This window comes from Tursiops truncatus, chromosome 1 (assembly GCF_011762595.2).
Source record: "Tursiops truncatus isolate mTurTru1 chromosome 1, mTurTru1.mat.Y, whole genome shotgun sequence".
In the NCBI taxonomy this organism is placed as follows: Eukaryota; Metazoa; Chordata; class Mammalia; order Artiodactyla; family Delphinidae; genus Tursiops; species Tursiops truncatus.
This window is the reverse complement of record NC_047034.1, coordinates 77952193-77974885: the sequence shown is the minus strand read 5'-3', so window position 1 is coordinate 77974885 and position 22693 is coordinate 77952193. Positions and strand designations below refer to the sequence as shown.

The following is a 22693-nucleotide window of genomic DNA, read 5'->3' as shown; positions in this document are numbered from 1 at the left end:
CTGAGGAGCCATTTTGAGCAGTGGGGAACGCTCACAGATTGTGTGGTGATGAGGGATCCAAACACCAAACGCTCCAGAGGCTTCAGGTTTGTCACATATGCCACTGTGGAGGAGGTGGATGCGGCCATGAATGCAAGGCCACACAAGGTGGATGGAAGAGTTGTGGAACCAAAGAGGGCCGTCTCAAGAGAAGATTCTCAAAGACCTGGTGCCCACTTAACTGTGAGAAAGATTTTTTTTTTTTTTTTTTTTTTTTTGCGGTACGCGGGCCTCTCACCGCTGTGGCCTCTCCCGTCGCAGAGCACAAGCTCCGGACGCGCAGGCTCAGCGGCCATGGCTCACAGGCGCAGCCGCTCCGTGGCATGTGGGATCTTTCCGGACCGGGGCACGAACCCGTGTCCCCTGCATTGGCAGGCGGACTCTCAACCACTGCGCCACCAGGGAAGCCCTGTGAGAAAGATTTTTATTGGTGGTATTAAAGAAGACACTGAAGAACATCATCTAAGAGATTATTTTGAACAGTATGGGAAAATTGAAGTGATTGAAATCATGACTGATAGAGGCAGTGGCAAAAAGAGAGGCTTTGCTTTCGTAACCTTTGATGACCATGACTCTGTAGACAAGATTGTCATTCAGAAATACCACACTGTGAACGGCCACAACTGTGAAGTAAGGAAAGCCCTATCTAAACAAGAGATGGCTAGTGCCTCATCCAGCCAAAGAGGTCAAAGTGGTTCTGGAAACTTTGGTGGTGGTCGTGGAGGTGGTTTTGGTGGGAATGACAACTTTGGTCGTGGAGGAAACTTCAGCGGTCGAGGTGGCTTTGGTGGCAGCCGCGGTGGTGGTGGATATGGTGGCAGTGGGGATGGCTATAATGGATTTGGTAATGATGGAAGCAATTTTGGAGGTGGCGGAAGCTACAATGATTTTGGCAGTTACAACAATCAATCTTCAAATTTTGGACTCATGAAAGGAGGAAACTTTGGAGGCAGAAGTTCTGGCCCCTATGGTGGTGGAGGCCAATACTTTGCCAAACCCCGAAACCAAGGTGGCTATGGTGGTTCCAGCAGCAGCAGTAGCTATGGAACTGGCAGAAGGTTTTGATTATTGCCAGGAAACAAAGCTTAGCAGGAGAGGAGAGCCAGAGAAGTGACAGGGAAGCTACAGGTTACAAAAGATTTGTGAACTCAGCCAAGCACAGTGGTGGCAGGGCCTAACTGCTACAAAGAAGACATGTTTTAGATAATACTCATGTGTATGGGCAAAAAAACTCGAGGACTGTATTTGTGACTAATTGTATAACAGGTTATTTTAGTTTCTGTCCTGTGGAAAGTGTAAAGCATTCCAACAAAGGGTTTTAATGTAGATTTTTTTTTTTTGCACCCATGCTGTTGATTGCTAAATGTAATAGTCTGATCATGACGCTGAATAAATGTGTCTTTTTTTTTAAATGTGCTGTGTAAAGTTAGTCTACTCTGAAACCATTTTGGTAAACTACCCCAACAGTGTGAAGTTAGTATTCCTTCAGGGTGATGCCAGGTTCCATCAAAAATTTATTTACCAAAAAAAAAAATTTATTTACAACCTGCTTTGGTGGAGAAACTATTGTCTTCTGAAACTTTGGTGTCGTTGAACTGACAGTTACTGCATTGTGACCTGGAGCTCACTGTGAAAAGGGTCACCCAAGCCAAGTCATGGAGTTTTTTTGATTATTAATATATGATTGTTGGCACATCCTATGCAATATATCTAAATTGGATTATGGCACCAGATATAGATGGGAATGAATCTTGTGTATCATCCATTATCATGTGTAATAAATAAACAATTTAATACCCTCAAAAAAAACATACAATAGATTCACAAAAATCAAAAAGAGAAGACAAGCATAATACGTAAGACAATCATCAAACAACAAACAGAAAAACAACAAAGAAGAAATACAAAATCAAATGGAAAACAAGGTTTAAAGTAGCAATAAATACCTAACTATCAATAATCACCTTAAATGTCAATGGACTAAATGCTCCAATCAAAAGACATAGAGTGGTACATTTGATTAAAAAAAAAATATGCTGCATACAACAGACCTACTTTAGGGTGAAGAACACACATAGGTTGAAAGTAAGGAGATGGAAAAACATATTTCATGCAAATGGAAATGACAAGAAAGCGAGGATAAGAATACTATATCAAACAAAATAGACTTTAAAACAAAAGCCATAAAGAAAGATAAAGAAGGACACTGTATAATGATAAAAGGATCAATACAAAAAGAGGATATTACACTCGTTAACATATATGAACCCAATATAGGAGCACCTAAATACATTAAAAAATACTAACAAATATAAAGGGAGAAAATGATGGGAAGATGGCAGAGTAGAAGGACGTGTGCTCACTCCCTCTTGCAAGAGCACCAGAATCACAACTGCTGAACAATCATCAACAGGAGGACACTGGAACTCACCAAAAAAGAAGCCCTACATCCAAGGACAGGGGAGAAGCCACAGTGAAATGGTAGCGGGGGTGCAATCACAATAAAATCAAATCCCATTGCTGCTGGGTGGTCGACTCTCAAACTGGAGAACTTATACCACAGAGGTCCACCCACTGGAGTGAAGGTTCTGAGTCCCATGTCAGGCTTCCCAACCACGGGGTCCAGCAATGGGAGGAGGAATTCCTAGAGAATCAGACTTTGAAGGCTGGTGGGATTTGATTGCGGGATTTTGACAGGACTGGGGGAAGAAGAGACTCCACTCTTGGAGGACATGTACAAAGTAGTGTGTGCATCAGGACCCTGGGAGGGAGTGGTAACCCCATGGGAGACTGAACTGGACCTACCAGCTGCTGTTGGAGGGCCTCCTGCAGAGGTGGGGGGTGGCGGTGGCTCACCACGGGGACCAGGACACTGGCAGCAGAACTTCTGGGAAGTACTGCTTGGTGTGAGCCCTCCCGGAGTCTGCCATTAGCCCCACCAAAGAGCCTGTAGCCTCCAGGGCCAGGTCGCCTCAGGTCAAACAACCAACATGGAGGGACCCAGTCCCACCCATCAGCAGACAAGCAGATTAAATTTTACTGAGCTCTGCCCAACAGAACAACATCCAGCTCTACCCACCACCCATCCCTCCCATCAGGAAGCTTGCACAAGCCTCTTAGATAGCCTCATCCACCAGAGGGCAGACAGCAGAAGCAAGAAGAACTACAACTCTGCAGGCTGTGGAACAAAAACCACATTCACCGAAAGACAGACAAAATGAAAAGGCAAAAGACTATGTACCAAATGAAGGGACAAGATAAAACACCAGAAAAACAACTAAACGAAGTGGAGATAGGCAGAAAAAGAATTCTTCCAGAAAAAAGAATTCAGAATAGTGATAGTGAATATGATCCAGGACCTCGGAAAAAGAATGGAGGCAAAGATCTAGAAGATGCTTAACAAAGACATAGAAGAATTAAAGAACAAACACCTAGAAGAATTACAGAACAAACAAACAGAGATGAACAATACAATAACTGAAATGAAAAATACACTAGAAGAAATCAATAGCAGAATAATAAAAGCAGAAGAATGGATAAGTGACCTGGAAGACAGAATGGTAGAATTCACTGCTGTGGAACAGAATAAAGAATGAAAAGAAATGAAGACAGCCTAAGAGACCTCTGGGACAACATTAAACACAACATTATTTGCATTTTATGGGTCCCAGAAGGAGAAGAGAGAGAGAAAGGACCCAAGAAAATATTTGAAGAGATTATAGTTGAAAACTTCCCTAATATGGGAAAGGAAATAGCCATCTAAGTCCAGGAAGAACAGAGAGTTCAAGGCAGGATAAACCCAAGGAGAAACACACCAAGACACATAGTAATGAAATTGACAAAAATTAAAGACAAAGAAAAATTATCAAAAGCAACAAGGGAAAAATGACAAATAACATACAAAGGAAATCCCATAAGGTTAACAGCTGATTTCTCAGCAGAAACTCTGAAAGCCAGAAGGGAGTGATGGAAGGAAAGAACCTACAACCAAGATTACTCTACCCAGCAAGGATCTCATTCAGATTCAACAGAGAAATCAAAAGCTTTACAGACAAGCAAAAGCTAAAAGAATTCAGCACCACCAAACCAGATCTACAAAAAAATGCTAAAGGAACTTCTCTAAGTGGGAAACACAAGAGAAGAAAACGACCTATGAAAACAAACCCAAAACAATTAAGAAAATGGTCATAGGAATGTACATGTTGATAATTACCTTAAATGTGAATGGATTAAATGCTCCAACTAAAAGACACAGGCTTGCTGAATGGATATTAAAAACAGACCCATGCATATGCTATCTACAAGAGACCCACTTCAGACCTAGGGACAAATACAGAATGAAAGTGAGGGGATGGAAAAAGAAAAATTGAGGAGGTGGACTTTGAGAGCAAGATTTATGATTTATTCCCCTTTTCCTCTTTCTGTGAGTGTGTATGTGTATGCTTCTGTATGAGATTTTGTCTGTATAGCTTTGCTTCCACCATTTGTCCTAGGGCTCTATCCGTCCATTTTTTTTTTTAATTTTTTCTCCTTAATAATTATTTTTTTATTTTAATAACTTTATTTTATTTTACTTTATTTTCTTTCTTTCTTTCTTTCTTTCCTTCCTTCCCTCCTTTAGACAACAAATCATCTCAAATTGAGAAGGTGGACTTTGAGAGCAAGATTTATGATTTTTTCCGATTTACCTCTTTTTGTGAGTGTGTATGTGTATGCTTCTGTGAGAAATTTTGTCTGTATAACTTTGCCTAGGGTTTTATCCATCTGTCCTAGGGTTTGTCCTAGGGTTCTATCCATCCGTTTTTTTCTTTGTTTGTTTTTGTCTTTTTTTAAATTTTTTTCTCCTAATAATTATATTTTATTTTAATAACTTTATTATATTTTATCTTACTTTATTTTATTGTACTTTATCTTCTTTCTTTCTTTTTTTCCTTCCTTCCGTCCTTCCTTCCTTCCTTCCTCCCTCCTTACCTCCTTCCCTTCTTTCTTTCTTTCTTTCTACTTCTACTAATTTTTTCTTTCTACTTTTTCTCCCTTTTATTCTGAGCCGTGTGGATGAAAGGCTCTTGGTGCTGCAGCCAGGAGTCAGTGCTGTGCTTCTGAGATGGGAGAGCCAACTTCAGGACACTGGTTCACAAGAGACCTCCCAGCTCCACATAATATCAAACGGCAAAAATATCCCAGAGATCTCCATCTTAACACCAGCACCCAGCTTCACTCAATGACCAGCAAGCTACAGTGATGGACACCCTATGCCAAACAACTAGCAAGTCAGGAACACAGCTCCACACATTAGCAGGGAGGCTGCCTAAAATCATAATAAGTCCACAGACACCCCAAAACACACTACCAGACGTGGACCTGCCCACCAGAAAGACAAGATCCAGCCTCATCCACCAGAACACAGGCACTAGTCCCCTCCACCAGGAAGCCTACACAACCCACTGAACCAACCTTAGCCACTGGGGACAGACACCAAAAACAACAGGAACTACAAACCTGCAGCCTGCAAAAAGGAGACCCCAAACACAGTAAGATAAGCAAAATGAGAAAACACAAAGCAGATGAAGGAGCAAGATTAAAACCCACCAGACCTAACAAATGAAGAGGAAATAGGCAGTCTACCTGAAAAACAATTCAGAATAATGATAGTAAAGATGATCGAAAATCTTGGAAATAGAATAGACAAAATGCAAGAAACATTTAACAAGGACCTAGAAGAACTAAAGATGAAACAAGCAACGATGAACAACACAATAAATGAAATTAAAAATACTCTAGATGGGATCAATAGCAGAATAACTGAGGCAGAAGAACGGATAAGTGACCTGGAAGACAAAATAGTGGTAATAACTACTGCAGAACAGAATAAAGAAAAAAGAATGAAAGGAACTGAGGACAGTCTCAGAGACCTCTGGGACAACATTAAGTGCACCAACATTCGAATTATTAGGGTTCCAGAAGAAGAAGAGAAAAAGAAAGGGACTGAGAAAATATTTGAAAAGATTATAGTTGAAAACTTCCCCAATATGGGAAAGGAAATAGTTAGTCAACTCCAGGAGGCACAGAGAGTCCCATACAGGATAAATCCAAGGAGAAATACACCAAGACACATATTAATCAAACTGTCAAAAATTAAAAACAAAGAAAACATATTAAAAGCAGCAAGGGAAAAACAACAAATAACACACAAGGGAATCCCCATAAGGTTAACAGCTGATCTTTCACCAGAAACTCTGCAAGTCAGAAGCGACTGGAAGGACATATTTAAAGTGATGAGGGAGAAAAACGTGCAACAAAGATTACTCTACCCAGCAAGGATCTCATTGGGATTTGATGGAGAAATTAAAACCTTTACAGACAAGCAAAAGCTGAGAGAGTTCAGCACCACCAAACCAGCTTTACAACAACTGCTAAAGGAACTTCTCTAGGCAAGAAACACAAGAGAAGGAAAAGACCTACAATAATGAACCCAAAACAATTAAGAAAATGGGAATAGGAACATACATATCGATAATTACCTTAAATGTAAATGGACTGAATGCTCCCACCGAAAGACACAGATTGGCTGAATGGATACAAAAACAAAACCCATATATTTGCTGTCTACAAGAGACCCACTTCAGACCTAGAGACACATACAGACTGAAAGTAAGGGGATGGAAAAAGATATTCCATGCAAATAGAAACCAAAAGAAAGCTGGAGTAGCAATTCTCATATAAGACAAAATAGACTTTAAAATAAGGACTATTAAAAGAGACAAAGAAGGACACTACATAATGATCAAGGGATCGATCCAAGAAGATATAACAATTGTAAATATTTATGCACCCAACATAGGAGCACCTCAATACATAAGGCAAATACTAACAGCCATAAAAGGGGAAATCGACAGTAACACATTCATAGTAGGGGACTTAAACACCTCACTTTCACCCATGGACAGATCATCCAAAATGAAAATAAATAAGGAAACACAAGCTTTAAATGATACATTAAACAAGATGGACTTAATTCATATTTATAGGACACTCCATCCAAAAACAACAGAATACACATTTTTCTCAAGTGCTCATGGAACATTCTCCAGGATAGATCATATCTTGGGTCACAAATCAAGCCTTGATAAATTTAAGAAAATTGAAATTGTATCAAGTATCTTTTCTGACCACAACGCCATAAGACTAGATATCAATTACAGGAAAAGATCTGTAAAAAATACAAACACATGGAGGCTAAACAACACACTAGTTAATAACAAAGTGATCACTGAAGAAATCAAAGAGGAAATCAAAAAATACCTAGAAACAAATGACAATGGAGACACAACGACCCAAAACCTATGGGATGCAGCAAAAGCAGTTCTAAGGGGGAAGTTTATAGCAATACAAGCCCACCTTAAGAAGCAGGAAACATCTCGAATAAACAACCTAACCTTGCACCTCAAGCAATTAGAGAAAGAAGAACAAAAAAACCCCAAAGCTAGCAGAAGGAAAGAAATCACAAAAATCAGATCAGAAATAAATGAAAAAGAAATGAAGGAAACGATAGCAAAGATCAATAAAACTAAAAGCTGGTTCTTTGAGAAGATAAACAAAATAGATAAACCACTAGCCAGACTCATCAAGAAAAAAAGGGAGAAGACTCAAATCAATAGAATTAGAAATGAAAAAGGAGAGGTAACAACTGACACTGCAGGAATAAAAAAGATCATGAGAGATTACTACAAGCAACTCTATGCCAATAAAATGGACAATCTGGAAGAAATGGACAAATTCTTAGAAATGCACAACCTGCCAAGACGGAATCAGGAAGAAATAGAAAATATGAACAGACCAATCACAAGTACTGAAATTGAAACTGTGATTAAAAATCTTCCAACAAACAAAAGCCCAGGACCAGATGGCTTCACAGGCGAATTCTATCAAACATTTAGAGAAGAGCTAACACCTATCCTTCTCAAACTCTTCCAAAATATAGCAGAGGGAGGAACACTCCCAAACTCCTTCTACAAGGCCACCATCACCTTGATACCAAAACCAGACAAGGATGTCACAAAGAAAGAAAACTACAGGCCAATATCACGGATGAACATAGATGCAAAAATCCTCAACAAAATACTAGCAAACAGAATCCAACAGCACATTAAAAGGATCATACACCATGATCAAGTGGGGTTTATTCCAGGAATGCAAGGATTCTTCAATATATGCAAATCAATCAACGTGATACACCATATTAACAAATTGAAGGAGAAAAACCATATGATCATCTCAATAGATGCAGAGAAAGCTTTTGACAAAATTCAACACCCATTTATGATAAAAACCCTGCAGAAAGTAGGCATAGAGGGAACTTTCCTCAACATAATAAAGGCCATATACGACAAGCCCACAGCAAACATCATCCTCAATGGTGAAAAACTGAAAGCATTTCCACTAAGATCAGGAACAAGACAAGGATGCCCACTCTCACCACTCTTATTCAACATAGTTTTGGAAGTTTTAGCCACAGCAATCAGAGTAGAAAAGGAAATAAAAGGAATCCAAATCGGAAAAGAAGAAGTAAAGCTGTCACTGTTTGCAGATGACATGATCCTATACATAGAGAATCCTAAAGATGCTACCAGAAAACTACTAGAGCTAATCAATGAATTTGGTAAAGTGGCAGGATACAAAATTAATGCACAGAAATCTCTGGCATTCCTATATACTAATGATGAAAAATCTGAAAGTGAAATCAAGAAAACACTCCCATTTACCATAGCAACAAAAAGAATAAAATATCTAGGAATAAACCTACCTAAGGAGACAAAAGACCTGTATGCAGAAAATTATAAGACACTCATGAAAGAAATTAAAGATGATAGCAATAGATGGAGAGATATACCATGTTCTTGGATTGGAAGAATCAACATTGTGAAAATGACTCTACTACCCAAAGCAATCTATAGATTCAATGCAATCCCTATCAAACTACCACTGGCATTTTTCACAGAACTAGAACAAAAAATTTCACAATTTGTATGGAAACACAAAAGACCCCGAATAGCCAAAGCAATCTTGAGAACAAAAAAAGGAACTGGAGGAATCAGCCTCCCTGACTTCAGACTATACTACAAAGCTACAGTTATCAAGACAGTATGGTACTGGCACAAAAACAGAAAGATAGATCAATGGAACAGGATAGAAAGCCCAGAGATAAACCCACGCACATATGAACACCTTATCTTTGATAAAGGTGGCAGGAATGTACAGTGGAGAAAGGACAGCCTCTTCAATAAGTGGTGCTGGGAAAACTGGACAGGTACATGTAAAAGTATGAGATTAGATCACTCCCTAACACCATACACAGAAATAAGCTCAAAATGGATTAAAGACCTAAATGTAAGACCAGAAACTATCAAACTCTTAGAGGAAAACATAGGCCGAACACTCTATGACATAAATCACCGCAAGATCCTTTCTGACCCACCTCCTAGAGTAATGGAAACAAAAACAAAAATAAACAAATGGGACCTAATGAAACTTCAAAGCTTTTTCACAGCAAAGGAAACCATAAACAAGACCAAAAGACAACCCTCAGAATGGGAGAAAATATTTGCAAATGAAGCAACTGAAAAAGGATTAATCTCCAAAATTTACAAGCAGCTCATGCAGCTCAATAACAAAAAAACAAACAATCCAATCCAAAAATGGGCAGAAGACCTAAATAGACATTTCTCCAAAGAAGATATACAGACTGCCAACAAACACATGAAAGAATGCTCAACATCATTAATCATTAGAGAAATGCAAATCAAAACTACAATGAGATATCATCTCACACCAGTCAGAATGGCCATCATCAAAAAATCTAGAAACAATAAATGCTGGAGAGGGTGTGGAGAAAAGGGAACACTCTTACACTGCTGGTGGGAATGTGAATTGGTTCAGCCACTATGGAGAACAGTATGGAGGTTCCTTAAAAAACTACAAATAGAACTACCATATGACCCAGCAATCCCACTACTGGGCATATACCCTGAGAAAACCAAAATTCAAAAAGAGTCATGTACCAAAATGTTCATTGCAGCTCTATTTACAATAGCCCGGAGATGGAAACAACCTAAGTGCCCATCATCGGATGAATGGATAAAGAAGATGTGGCACATATATACAATGGAATATTACCCAGCCATAAAAAGAAACGAAATTGAGCTATTTGTAATGAGGTGGATAGACCTAGAGTCTGTCATACAGAGTGAAGTAAGTCAGAAGGAAAAAGACAAATACCGTATGCTAACACATATATATGGAATTTAAGAAAAAAAAATGTCATGAAGAACCTAGGGGTAAGGCAGGTATAAAGACGCAGACCTCCTAGAGAACGGACTTGAGGTTATGGGGAGGGGGAAGGGTGAGCTGTGACAGGGCGAGAGAGAGTCATGGACATATACACACTAACAAACGTAGTAAGGTAGATAGCTAGTGGGAAGCAGCCGCATGGCACAGGGATATTGGCTTGGTGCTTTGTGACAGCCTGGAGGGGTGGGATAGGGAGGGTGGGAGGGAGGGAGACGCAAGAGGGAAGACATATGGGAACATATGTTTATGTATGACTGATTCACTTTGTTATAAAGCAGAAACTAACACACCATTGTAAAGCAATTATACCCCAACAAAGATGTTAAAAAAAATAAAATAAAATAAAGCTATCATTCCACAATTATACCCTAGAGGTAATAATAAATTAAAACAAACAACAACACAAACAAAAAATTCAACCATGATCACAACCACCAACAACAATAACAAACACATCCATCAACAGACTCAGGTCTGAGATAGAGACATGCCCCAATTTCATAGTAGATGAAGTGACCTCAACTTCTGCTTTTACACTTGGTTGTTTAAGCATTTTCCATGAGTGCCTTTGGCTGTCAATAAAGAGGATCTCATTGACAGAATCAGCAGAATGGATGAAAAGTCAGCCAAACTATGAAGTATTACTTAAAGACAAAGTAGGAAAATTTGAGGGCCTCTTGCTCTGCAGTTATTCAAGCATCCCAGCAATTCTTCCTAAATCCAGTGGAGAACTCAAATATTGCTTCTAAGAACTTCATTTTATGGACATAACATTTATGAAAGCAACAACATGAATCATACAGATCTCAGAGCTGGTCAGGATCAAGTCACAAATTACTTATGGGGAAAATTCCCAATAGCCATTCTTGTGTTTCACCCTTTGAAATGTAGTTCTTTACCCTATTAAAGAAGTTGTAAAAAATGTATCTTTGGAATGGAAGATTCTCCAATATTTAACTTTTTATAACTTACATTCTTTTCCTCTATAAGTCAGAAACAGAACTCATTCTTAAAAATAAAATCAACCTGCATGACCACCAATGTCTTCCAACTTGCCATAATTCAAATGAGAACCATGTCGGGTCCTGTGCAGGAAATAGGGTGAGCCCTTTAGGAAAAAAAATGGAAAGGAAGAAAGACAGCAGGTACCTAATGTAATGCTTCAAACATGTACAAACATCTTTTTAAAATAAATTTATTTTATTTATTTATTTATTTTACTTATTTATTTTTGGCTGCGTTGGGTCTTCGTTGCTGCACGGGCTTTCTCTAGTTGCGGCGAGTGGGGGCTACTCTTCATTGCGGTGCGAGGACTTCTCATCGCGGTGGCTTCTCTTGTTGCAGAGCATGGGCTCTAGGCGCACGGGCTTCAGTAGTTGTGGCTCGCGGGCTCTATAGCACAGGCTCATTAGTTGTGGCACACGAACTTAGTTGCTCCGCGGCATGTGTGATCTTCCCGGACCAGGGCTCGAACCCGTGTCCCCTGCATTGGCAGGCAGATTCTCAACCACTGTGCCACCAGGGAAGCCCAAACATGTACAAATATCTCTTGATCTGTCAACCTACGACAGGCATACAACCTGCAGAATTTATACAGGGTTTATTATATCCCCCAGATCTTATTACTGCTAAAGTGAATATGCTAGACATTTACTGAATTGGTTTTCTATTTCTGCTGTAACAAGTGACCATAACTTTAGTGTCTTAAAAGAACACACTTTTATTATATTACAATTCTGTAGGTTAGGAGTCCAACAAAGATCTCACTGGACTAAAATCAAGGGGTCAACAGAACTGCCTTACCTTCTGGAGGCTGTAAGGGATAATCTCTTTCCTTGCTTTCCTAGAAAGTTTTTAGACGTCTCCCACATTCTTTGGCTTTTGACCCCTTCCTACAACTTCAAAACCAGAACAGCAGGTAGAGTCCTTCTAATTTCACACCATTTTGACCTTTTCTGCCTCTCAATTCTAAGGCCCCATGTAATTTCATGGGGCCCACCTGAATGGCCCAAGATAATCTCATCACAAGGTCTTTACCCGAATCACATCTGCAAAGTTGCCTTTCTTATGTGGTGTAATATATGAACAGGTGGGGGAATTACAGCAGGCACATCCTGGGGGAGACAGTATTATTCTGCTGGTCACAAAACTATTAACTCAGATGCCAACTAATATTGGAACTATGAAGAAAAGAACTTCTCTAATTTCAACAAAGTTTAGTTAAAATAAGACACTACCTGAAGGCACAATCTAGACCAGTGAATCAAGATAAAGTCAGCTTAGAACCCTAGGAGTGCTTCACTGCTGTCCATACAATTGCACAAGTACTAGTCTCTTTAGATCTTTTTTTTTTTTTTCCAAAATGTGGCCTTTTCCCCCCTCCAAGGCTGACTCTGATGGTAGAAATCTCATCCGAGACAAAGAGTGCGTGGTGGAGGAGGTGAAGGTGGTGGTAGAGTCAGTGCACCTGGGACGCCACTAACTTTTAACTATGAACTTTCAGCTGGTCTCCGTGGAACAGATGGGAGGGTTTTCTCAGACCCACCCTTGCATGAACAGAGGGCTCCTTGTGTGCCTTCGCCAGGCGGCCAGGAAGGGGAGCCACAGTCCTTCCCTTGGAACTTGCCTTGTAAAGAAGGCAGGCACCAAGATATTAACTTGTCTGGAATCTTGTGGACCAGATGTCAGCAATCCATGTCCAGAGCTTCCTGACTTTTGGCCACACATCCCCGGGGTCGGCCTAAGGCCCGTGCTGCCTGGGTTGGCTGTGGAGGATGAGCTCCTCAGGCAGAGCCATCTTGCTCTGTCTCCTCCAAACCAGGTTCTGACCAGAGAGCAATGTGTTTGTGTTTCTCAGGCTGGTGGAAGATATTCCCTCGTCGTCCTCTCAGACTGGGGCAGTCCCTTCCCATGTTGGCCTGCTCTGAGGGTCGGGGGGAAGGGATGGGAGGATGGGAGCAAGAGGGGCAGGAACAAGGAGGAGTGGGAACAAAAACGCCTGGGGAGAAGGTAGGGGAGGATGGCGAGGACGGGGGAGGCGGAAGCTGAGGAAGAATAAGGAGGACGATGACCAGAGCGTGAATGCCATGGAGGTTCTAGCCTCTGGTCCCAGAATGGCAGCTGCCCTCTCTTGAACTTCCCCTGACCTCATGCTGGACACACACACACCCCAGCCTCCTCTCTCATCCTCCAGGCTCCTTTATCCCCACAAGAGCAGCCTCCCATGCCTTGATTCTGGGGATCTTTCCTTTCTCCCTAGGTTTCCCCAGAGCTAGGCACAGATCCCTTACCAGCAGCCAAACCCTGGTCTGTGGTTCTGGAGAGTCCAAAGCACGGAAATCTCTCATGAGAAAAGGAAATGCAGGCCACATGGGGTCACGGGGTCACTCTGCAGAATCTCAGTCCAGCTGTCCAAGTCATGCTACGTTGAAATTTGGGAAGATGTCAAACTCATTCAAAAGAAATTCTAAGAAGATCCTTGGTGCAGGTCATTGCTACATGTAGCAAATTATGCTATTGAAATCCTAAACCAGGTGATCAATCCTCATTCCAAAGTCATGGATCACCCTTAAGAAGGGCAAAGCAGGTGGTGAGTGCTAATTACAAGAAATGAACAAAACTGGGGCAGATCCCAGAAAGGACCACGTAGGAGAAGCTGCTTAGGCCAATGGCTAAGCGACCATCTGTATTAGTCAGCTTGGGTTTCCAGAAAAATATACTATAGACAGGGTGGCTTAACCAGAATCTGTTTTCACACATTCTGGAGACTGGAAGTCCAAGATCAAGATTGGAAGTTCCTGCCAATTCAGTTTCTGCTGTGAGCTCTCTTCCTGGCTTGTAGACAGCAGATGCCTCGCTGGGTCCTCACATGGCCTTTTCTCCTTGCTTGAGCTGGGATAGGGCAGGAGCCCAAGCTCTCTTCATTTAAGGATATTAATCCTGTCAGATCAGGGCTCCAAGCTTATGACCTCATTTAATCTTAATTACTTCCTTAAAGGCCCCTTCTCCAAATACAGCCCCACAGGGATTAGGGTTCAAGATATGAACTTGGGGGGCGGGTGGTGGAACACATACATTCAGTTCCTAACACCCTCTCCAGCCTCCTCCTCCCATGAAGGCATTTGCAGCTCTCAGCTCTGGTCCCTGGGAACTTCCCAGGCACTGGGGCCTCAGATTCCTCTCCCCACAGACTTTCTCCTTCTCTCTCTCTGACTCAAATGCCTCAACACGGGGCACAGCTGTTGACTGGCTGACACTCAAAGGCAGTGGACTCAGTTGCTTTCACCTGGCTTTCAGAAGAGAGGGGCCACCACTGACTGATATGTTTGCAGAAATGTGTTCACTGAGGAGACTGGCTGTGGCGGCAGAATAATGCTTCCCCAAAGATGTCCACATCCTGGTCCCTGGAATTTGTGAACATGTTACTTGACATGGCAAGAGAGACTTTGCAGGTGTGATTAAATTAAGGACCTTGAGATGGAGAGATTATCCTGGAGGGTCCAATGGAATCACAAGGGTCCATATAAGTGAAAGAGGGAGGAAGATTTGGTCTCAGAATAATGCATTGTGAGAATAACCTGATCAGCTGTGACTGGCTATGAAGATGGAAGGGGGCTGTGAGAGTAGAATGTGGGCATCTTCAAGAGGCTGGAAAAGGCAAAGAAAGAGATCCTCCCTTAGAGCCTCCAGAAAGAACCTCACCTCCACTGTCACATTGATTTTAGCCCAGTGAGATGCATCTTGGACTTCTGATCTCCAGAACCATAAGATAAAAAATGTGTGTTGTTTTAAGCCACTAAGTGTGTGGTAATGTGTTACAATAGCAACAGGAAACTCCTACAGTGGACACTGGTAGATAGAGAGGATTTAAAAACCAGTTCTGGTGGTTATTTGTTACCATGGCTTTAGAACAATTACTCTATCCCCAGAAATGTGAACTTTCAAACTTTTCAATTCTCAGTATAGATAATGTAAATAATACTGAGTGATATATCAACCATCACCATATAAGGAGTCGAAACCCTCACCTTGTGCTCAAGGTAAAAGTCTAACACCATCCAAAACTGGGTGTTGACGGGTGTATGGTTGGGACAGGGTAGCAGGGGCTTCAGAACTGGATTTATAATGCTCCCCACAGGGCTGGCTACAGGGTGTTGGGCACAGGAGGGTCTTTTGTCATATCTAGGCCATCTAGTATCTGAGCCCCCTTTGTTTGTATGAGAAACTTCCCACATTCTGCAACTTTTAAGGATCACGCACTCGCTGACTTAGTTTTCCTAGGGGCTAAGATGTGGGTCTATTACCAAGAGCTGGCCAATCCCCATCAGCAACAGCTACTCCAGCATTAGACAGGAGTTGAGAGACACAAGGAGTAGGCCCTGGGGAAATTTTTTTCGTCCCCTGCAACAGAAGAATCTCCCTACCTCAAGATCCTTAGTTTAACACCGACCAGGTGCAGCAGAAGTCATGGAGCCATTGGCAGTGTCTAGTGTCCAGGGCCAGTAGTGTCACCTGTGCAAAGCTACAGGGTCTGTCACTCAGCAGGGGGCACTAGTGTCCTTCCCATTTGGTCTGTGTGCTCCCTTCCATTGGCCTTTCTTATTCTTCCCTGTTTGTACAGTCTGGTTCTCCAGTTTGCTGGAGATTCTCTGAGCTATTACTATCCCTGGAATAAAGTATGTTTCAGATGAAACGAGCCAGAGCTTATTTCTGATGGCTGCAGAGAGGAAAAGGAGGGGAAAGAGGGAAAGCAGGGGGAAGAAAGGAAGCTTCTTCCTGGAAGTTGGCTGAGCGCTGAGTTCCTTTGCTGTCAGCTCCAGGATTCTCCAGAAGAGTCAGCTTCCCCCTTAAGCCAAAGGCTGTAGTGGGATAACTGAGGACATGGAAAGGAGACGTGACCCATGAGCCGCCCCCCCCCCCCCAGCAAACTGGGGGCTGGCGAATAAGCCAGAACTGCAAACAGTCCTGATTGCTTTGAGCCCCGCCCCCACCCCACCCCCGCCCCGGCAAACCGGGGGCATGCGAATAAGCCAGAGTTGTGAACAGTTCTGAATGCTTCGAGCGCCCCCCGGCAAACCCGGGGCCTGCAAAAGAAGCATTGAGTGCTTTGGGCACTGATCCATGAGATGTCCTCAGTATAATCAGAGTGGTGGGAACGCAAGGAAATGTCCTTGTGCTACTTCAGTATAATCAAAATAATGGTGGGAACTTTGTGCTGTTCTTGCGCTCAAGGACGAAGCACGGCAGGTGCTCACGAAAGCCAATTATTGCTTGTATAATTAATAAAAACATAGGTTGCTGCTTTGGCACTTCTGAAATGTTAAGAAAACAAGTCTTAAAGTGTAAACCTAGATAATGCTTTAATAAAAGTTACCACAGCAGGACAGACGGCGCTGTTTTGCCTGAGCGAGCGGCAGCCCTCTACTGCTGTGCTTTGGCACAATTCATCTCGTGTAATGAGCTTACTTTCGGCCCTGTCCTAAGAAACTACAACAAAAGGCACCCTCAAGAATCAAGTTACGCCACTCCTTGCTCTCTGGTCTGAAAACACAAGTTGTCTGCTTTCGGCAGTCTCCCCGCTCCCCGCCCTCAGGTCTAACCCAGTCTTACCCAGTAAGAGAAAACAAACAAACAAACCTCACTCTTCAAGCAAACACGTCATCTTTCTATCCCTTATCATCCCTTGGTCATCAGCTTCTTTTTCAGAATCTTCATTTCTTGTATTCTGTATGGTGGGGAAAGGAAAAACATGGTCCCTGGGATACCATGAGAATGAAGTAGGAAAGACGTGCACAGACGATACACCGAGTAGCACTCTGAGATGTAACCCTGAATCTGTATGTTTATACACAAAACACATACATAAATATATACTTGTATCCATTATTTTACAACTTCTTTACTACTTAAAAAATTTTTGGATCAGCGTAACACATGATCCCAGAATTCCTTTCCCCGGCGTGTAACACAGGACAAAAAGTAAGAATTCGAGGAGGCTGGCGAAAACCGCCGGTATCTCAGATAAAGGGTAAGAGGCGTGTTACCTCGGCTCGGTGGGCTCCCGAAGTGGGCGGCCTTGGTGACGTCACTTCCACTTCAGCAGCCGGCCCGCCCATTGGTCATCTCGGCAGGGCGGGGACAGGGCGGGGGTTGGAGGAGAGGAGACGCCTAAGCCGTCAGGAATGGGGCTCGGCTTATGTAAATCTTGCAGCTTATGGGTGCAATTCCCGGCGAGCCACTTCCCGGGCTGTGGAAGTTTTCCGGAGAAGTTGCTTGGATTTTATTAGCAGAGTTGCTTGGATTTTATTAGCAGAGTAGTTTGGAGGGTCTGAGAGGCGTGGAAAGGGAGGGGGTGCGGAGGGTGGGTGGGGAGCGTGTGTGTACAGTGTAGGCGTCTAAGGCTGTACTGAGTGGCGGAGAAAACAGCTCATACTTACCTGGCAGGGGAGATACCATGATCACTAAGGTGGTTTTCCCAGGCTGAGGCTCTCTCATTGCACTTCGAGTGTGCTGACGCCTGCGATTTCTCCAAATGGGAGAAACTCGACTGCATAATTTGTGGTAGTGGGGGACTGCGTGCGCGCTTTCCCCCAGCAATTGGTGTTATAATAAAAGAACCAACTAGTTACGTTGAATAGAGAGCATAATAATCATTTCAATTGCAGTCTTTTTCTCAGCCCAGTGTTTTAACGTGTTTACTAGTACGGAAAACAGAGGTTGGAATTATGTTAACATTACCCAGCTGCTGCGGAACAACGTAGGCCTGTTAGCTATAGCTATTACATTTCCGTGTTTGAAGGTTGTACACTCCAGTAACAAAGAAGATCCTCCCGTGCTGCAAACACCCGCACACCAAAAAACAAACGAACAGAAAAATGAATGAGCTGAGAACAAAGTATTCATTAAGTAAATTTAAAAGTGGGTTGTGTTAAGTTATGATCGTCTTACCTTGTCTTTAGTTTCTGCGTTGCAGTAGCGGCTTGTGCGGTTTATTGTTTCCGTGTAATTTTCAGGTCCCCAGTATGCTCCTCTCCTCTTTCCCCCATCTCCCGGTTTCTTACTGTCGTGGACTCTGGCGGTGTAAAAGCGTTTTTCTACTCGGCCCTGTGATAAACCATTTTTCTTCGTGGGATTTGTTTTCAGTGTGTTTCTGACGCACGATTAGAGCGGTGGTGCTGGCTACCATGTAATCAAACGTTTTCCGGTTCCGATCCGATATTAACAGAAATAGAACACTTTCTGCTTGAACGAAACTGACAGCGCCCCGCGATCTCAAAAAAAAGAACATCTCACGGCATCTCGAAGGCTGTCTGAGCATGTTCCGACCTTCCAGAGCAGCGGAAGAGAGCAACTGGGAAAAGAGGGGAAAAAAAGTTTTGTGTTCTCGGGGGAGGGGAACTATAGGATCGTTCACAGCGCAGGTGGACTGGGGAGAAGCCCTGAACACATTTCCTTATCGTTCGTTTGGAATGGATTTCGTGTCTTTTCACCACGTAGAAACCTAAAAGAGACGGCCGCGGACACGCGAGTCAGGCGCCTCCTGCCATTGCAGGTTCGGGGCGGGGTAACGAGAGTGCTCGGCGGGAGGCCGCTCCTGGGTCCCAGGGGCTGTGCGCGGCCTGGCTCAGCGGCGGGAGCAGCAGAGTAGGCGGTAGAGGGTTCCATGGTGTAATGGTGAGCACTCTGGACTCTGAATCCAGCGATCCGAGTTCAAATCTCGGTGGGACCTTTCTCTTTAACTAGAAGAAGGGGATTTTTTTTTACTCCTCAGATGGGATATGCTTTTCCCACTCCCGCGTCCCGGAGCGGGGCGGTCCGTGCGCTCCATACGGACGGGGTGGACAGGTGCGGAGACGAGCCCGCGGCATCTCCGCTGGGCCCCGGCGACTCTGCCCGTCGCTGGCCATCGGAGGCCCCGGGCCAGGCGCGCAGCGACCGAGCCGGTGGCACCCCATCGTTGGGTCACCCTGGGTCGCGGGGGCAAAAAACAGAGGCTGCGCCCACTGCGTCTTGCCCCGCGAGGGGGCTTCGCACAGCACGTCTTGTAACTAACTGCGCGCGTGTCCCTGTGAGTAAAAGGGTCGCAGTGCGGGGCTGTGACGTCGCTGAGCAGCCAGGCTGACAGCGTCTTATCTTTCGGGTCGAGGTTTCCAGGCCTGGATGGGAAGTACTGTATTGTATTCAGGTGCCCTACCTTATTCCGAATTTTAATTGATTCTATTCCATTTTGTACCGATTTTTTTCAGAATTTCTCACTCCGAAGTCTAAATTGGACAAGGAAAGCCGCTGTTAGGCTAAGATTTGAACCTTGACTCCAGGAGATCTCGTCGTTTCATTCCAAGGTCGGCCAGAAGGAGGAGGAAGACCAAGGATTCCGGTGTCCGAGGAGAGCAGGGATCCCTGACCCACCTCCACCCAGGCCTTTGGGACACTTGCAGATCTTAAGTCAAGGCTAGACTATAGTGAATATGCCTTGTTTGGTTTGATTTGAGTTGGAAACAACATTCATTTTTTATCATTATCAAATTAAATTAATCTTTTAAATGTCACTTCTAGACATTGAAAACACAATGTGACAAATGAACCTGTGTATGCCTTTTGTGGAACAAGCATATGGATAAGAACTCTCCGAAAAGACCATAAAACACAATAATTTATATATACCCCAGGACTGTGACAAAATTTTTAAAACTGCTTTTCTCAGTTGTGTTATTATTGGCATTGTTGGTAGTTCTTTATTCTTTTGTCTGTATAATGCGGGAAAAAACAAAGGAGACTGTAAAAGATATTGTATTTCTATTACGCCCAGTGTCCTTAAAAACAAAAATACCGGTATTAGAGAAAAGAGATGCAGATGTACGATAGACATTCAATAAAAAGCCTGTAGTTCTGAATTTGAATTGTGAATGTGGATATATGTGAATACATAAATACAAATATGAGTATTTCCTAGCTCTGTCCACTGGAAAGACCTAGAAATAAACCAATTCCAATGAGTATCTTTAGGTTACACAATTTGACTTGAGAATAATGTTTTGCATAAAAAGAAACCAGAGATTCTTAGAGAAATGACTGAGTCCAACTCAGGGGCAGAAAATATTCAGGATGAGACAGAAGAACCTTGTCATACTGATATCAGGAAAGGTCTCAAAGACTATTAGGATCTTATCAAAAGGATGAAGGAGCCAGCTTAAAGTCACTTTCACTGCTGAAAGAGAGGATAATTGGAGTGTCAGTAAAGACTATATTGCCATGAATTGAAATACTTCAATGTGTTTGAAACTTTGAATTCATATTAGCACAGGGGAAAAAAAAAAAGAAATAAACTAACTGGTGACCACAGAGGATGCTTGGGGAATTGCTCATTAAGCTGCAGTTTTCTTTACAGAGGGTACCACTAAGTAACTAAACAGTATTTAGGGGAAGTTTCTTTTCATAGAAGTGTTCCACTTAAACAATACATGACCACGGAATATCACCCTTTTACTCCACATAACAGTTAATGGATCTAGGCCTTGAAGTCCGAGGGCTGCTAATATTATTAGAAGAGACACACAGGACTTGATGTGCCTCCTGACCAGAGAGCACACACCACTTCTGAGGTAGTCTTGCCAAGATAGCAAATGTGAATCTCATCTGTCTCTGTATCTGCCAGGTTCAAAATAGGGGCCACTAGACACATATGGCTGTTGAACACTTAGAATGTAGCTAGTAGGACTGAGGAAGTGGATTTTAATTATATTTAATTTATAATTCATGTGAATGTAAACTTAAAAGCTGAAGACATGCACAATATTCTTCTATCAAACACAACTTTAAAACTTTGGTAGAATTATATTTCCTTTAATGTGTCGTATTAATTAGCTATGTAGAAGATTATATTTGTATTGTTGTGTGCTTATACTTTTTATTTTTCATTGTGGCTACTAGAAAAATTGTAATTACATATGTGACTTGCATTTTCATTACATTACAGCACTGCTGTAGATTCTACCACCAAAAAGAAAGAATGGAGGACAGAAGAAGTGATTAAAGTACAGCCAGTTATACAACTTAGATTGTCAGAATGCTACAGAACAAACAACTCAGTTTCTTCAACAAATGAATGATTAAAAAAAAAAGAAAAAAGGACAGCAAAAGACCAAGAGAGAGCTAGAGCAAGAGTGAGAGAGCAAGAGAGAGAGAGAGGAAGGGAGAAGGAAGGAACAGAGGGAGGAAGGAAGGGAGGGAGGGAGGAAGAAACTGAGGGGAAACATATGTAAAAGACTTAAACACATATCCTACTGATTACAGTTTGTGGATTTTATTTGGATCCCAAGAAAGAATACTAACAAAAACAATAACGGGAAATTTGAACACGATTTTATGATATTAAAGATTTTGAATTAATTTATGAATAATTATAATGCTATGATGATAATACTTTCAAAAAGAGTCCTCATTTAGGGAAACATGCTGAACTAATTACAGATGAAATGTGATGTCTGAGATTTGCTTTGAAGAATATAGGAAAAGGTAAGTGAGTGGATTATAGTAAAACAAGTTCAGCCATAAGTTGGTATTTGTTGATCGTGGCTGACAAAGATGGGGATATTCTGTTATATAATTCTGTCTATTTTGTGTACTATTGAAAATCTGCATTTGAAAAAGAATGATAGGAGAGCACAGGTCTACCTAGGATAATGGCAGCTGAATCTCTCCACATGCATTTCAGAGGGCTAGGGACTAACATAGAGAGTCAAGGACACCACTCAAAACCCTGCCCCAAACAACCAGGGGCCAGAGTGCACTGTGGACTCCAACTGGTTTGTTTTTACCCAGGTCTGGGAGCCACACAGCAGTAGAGGGATCAGCAAAGACTCTGCACATAGAGGAGAGGTCAGAGGGAGGGCATACTCAGGAGGGAACCCTGGTAAAATTACTCACAGAAAGAGTATGTGGATAAACTCAGAGGATGCCTGTGACCTGGCCGACTAAAGCTCTGGTGTCTGGGGAATTGACAGGAAGGGGTTCGACAGTGCAGAGGACCAGAGCATGACAGTCTTGGGGAGGCACAATTACTGGGATCAGGTGTGAGACCAAGCTGAAGGTAACATCCTTTGGATGCTTGTGGTGAAGAAAAAGAATGAAGCAACTGGTAGAAATTAAAGATCCTACTGGAAGAAACAGAATCCCAGAATCAGGAGACACACCATGGCTTTCCCCAAAACCTTACATCTGCTAGAGTAACTACACAAGACAGAGACATCTAGACCTAAGAAATCGACGAAGCCACTCAAAGCACTCATCTGTTCCTACGTAGAATGGC

At 42.5% G+C, this 22693-nt stretch overlaps 2 long non-coding RNA genes and 2 other non-coding genes across 4 annotated transcripts in view; 3 read left to right on the top strand and 1 right to left on the bottom strand.

Annotated features, from left to right (window-relative positions):
- Positions 1 to 18455, bottom strand: part of LOC109547385 (uncharacterized) — an 88928-nt gene extending 70473 nt beyond the window's left edge. The window contains exons 1-4 of the long non-coding RNA XR_004527632.2: positions 18334 to 18455; positions 17823 to 18220; positions 17430 to 17632; positions 17023 to 17110 (exon numbers count right to left, since the gene is read on the bottom strand). This is a non-coding gene — a long non-coding RNA (uncharacterized lncRNA). The remainder of the gene's footprint in view (positions 1 to 17022; positions 17111 to 17429; positions 17633 to 17822; positions 18221 to 18333) is intronic.
- Positions 17815 to 17978, top strand: LOC117309813 (U1 spliceosomal RNA). The gene has a single exon (XR_004524108.1). It is a non-coding gene; the product is annotated as a U1 spliceosomal RNA (small nuclear RNA).
- A 355-nt stretch (positions 18456 to 18810) lies between the features above and the next one.
- LOC109547428 (uncharacterized) lies at positions 18811 to 20279 on the top strand. Its single transcript, XR_002173231.3, has 2 exons — positions 18811 to 18937; positions 19632 to 20279. It is a non-coding gene; the product is annotated as an uncharacterized lncRNA (long non-coding RNA).
- Positions 19043 to 19114, top strand: TRNAQ-CUG (transfer RNA glutamine (anticodon CUG)). Its single transcript has one exon. It is a non-coding gene; the product is annotated as a tRNA-Gln (tRNA).
- Positions 20280 to 22693: the final 2414 nt, after the last annotated feature.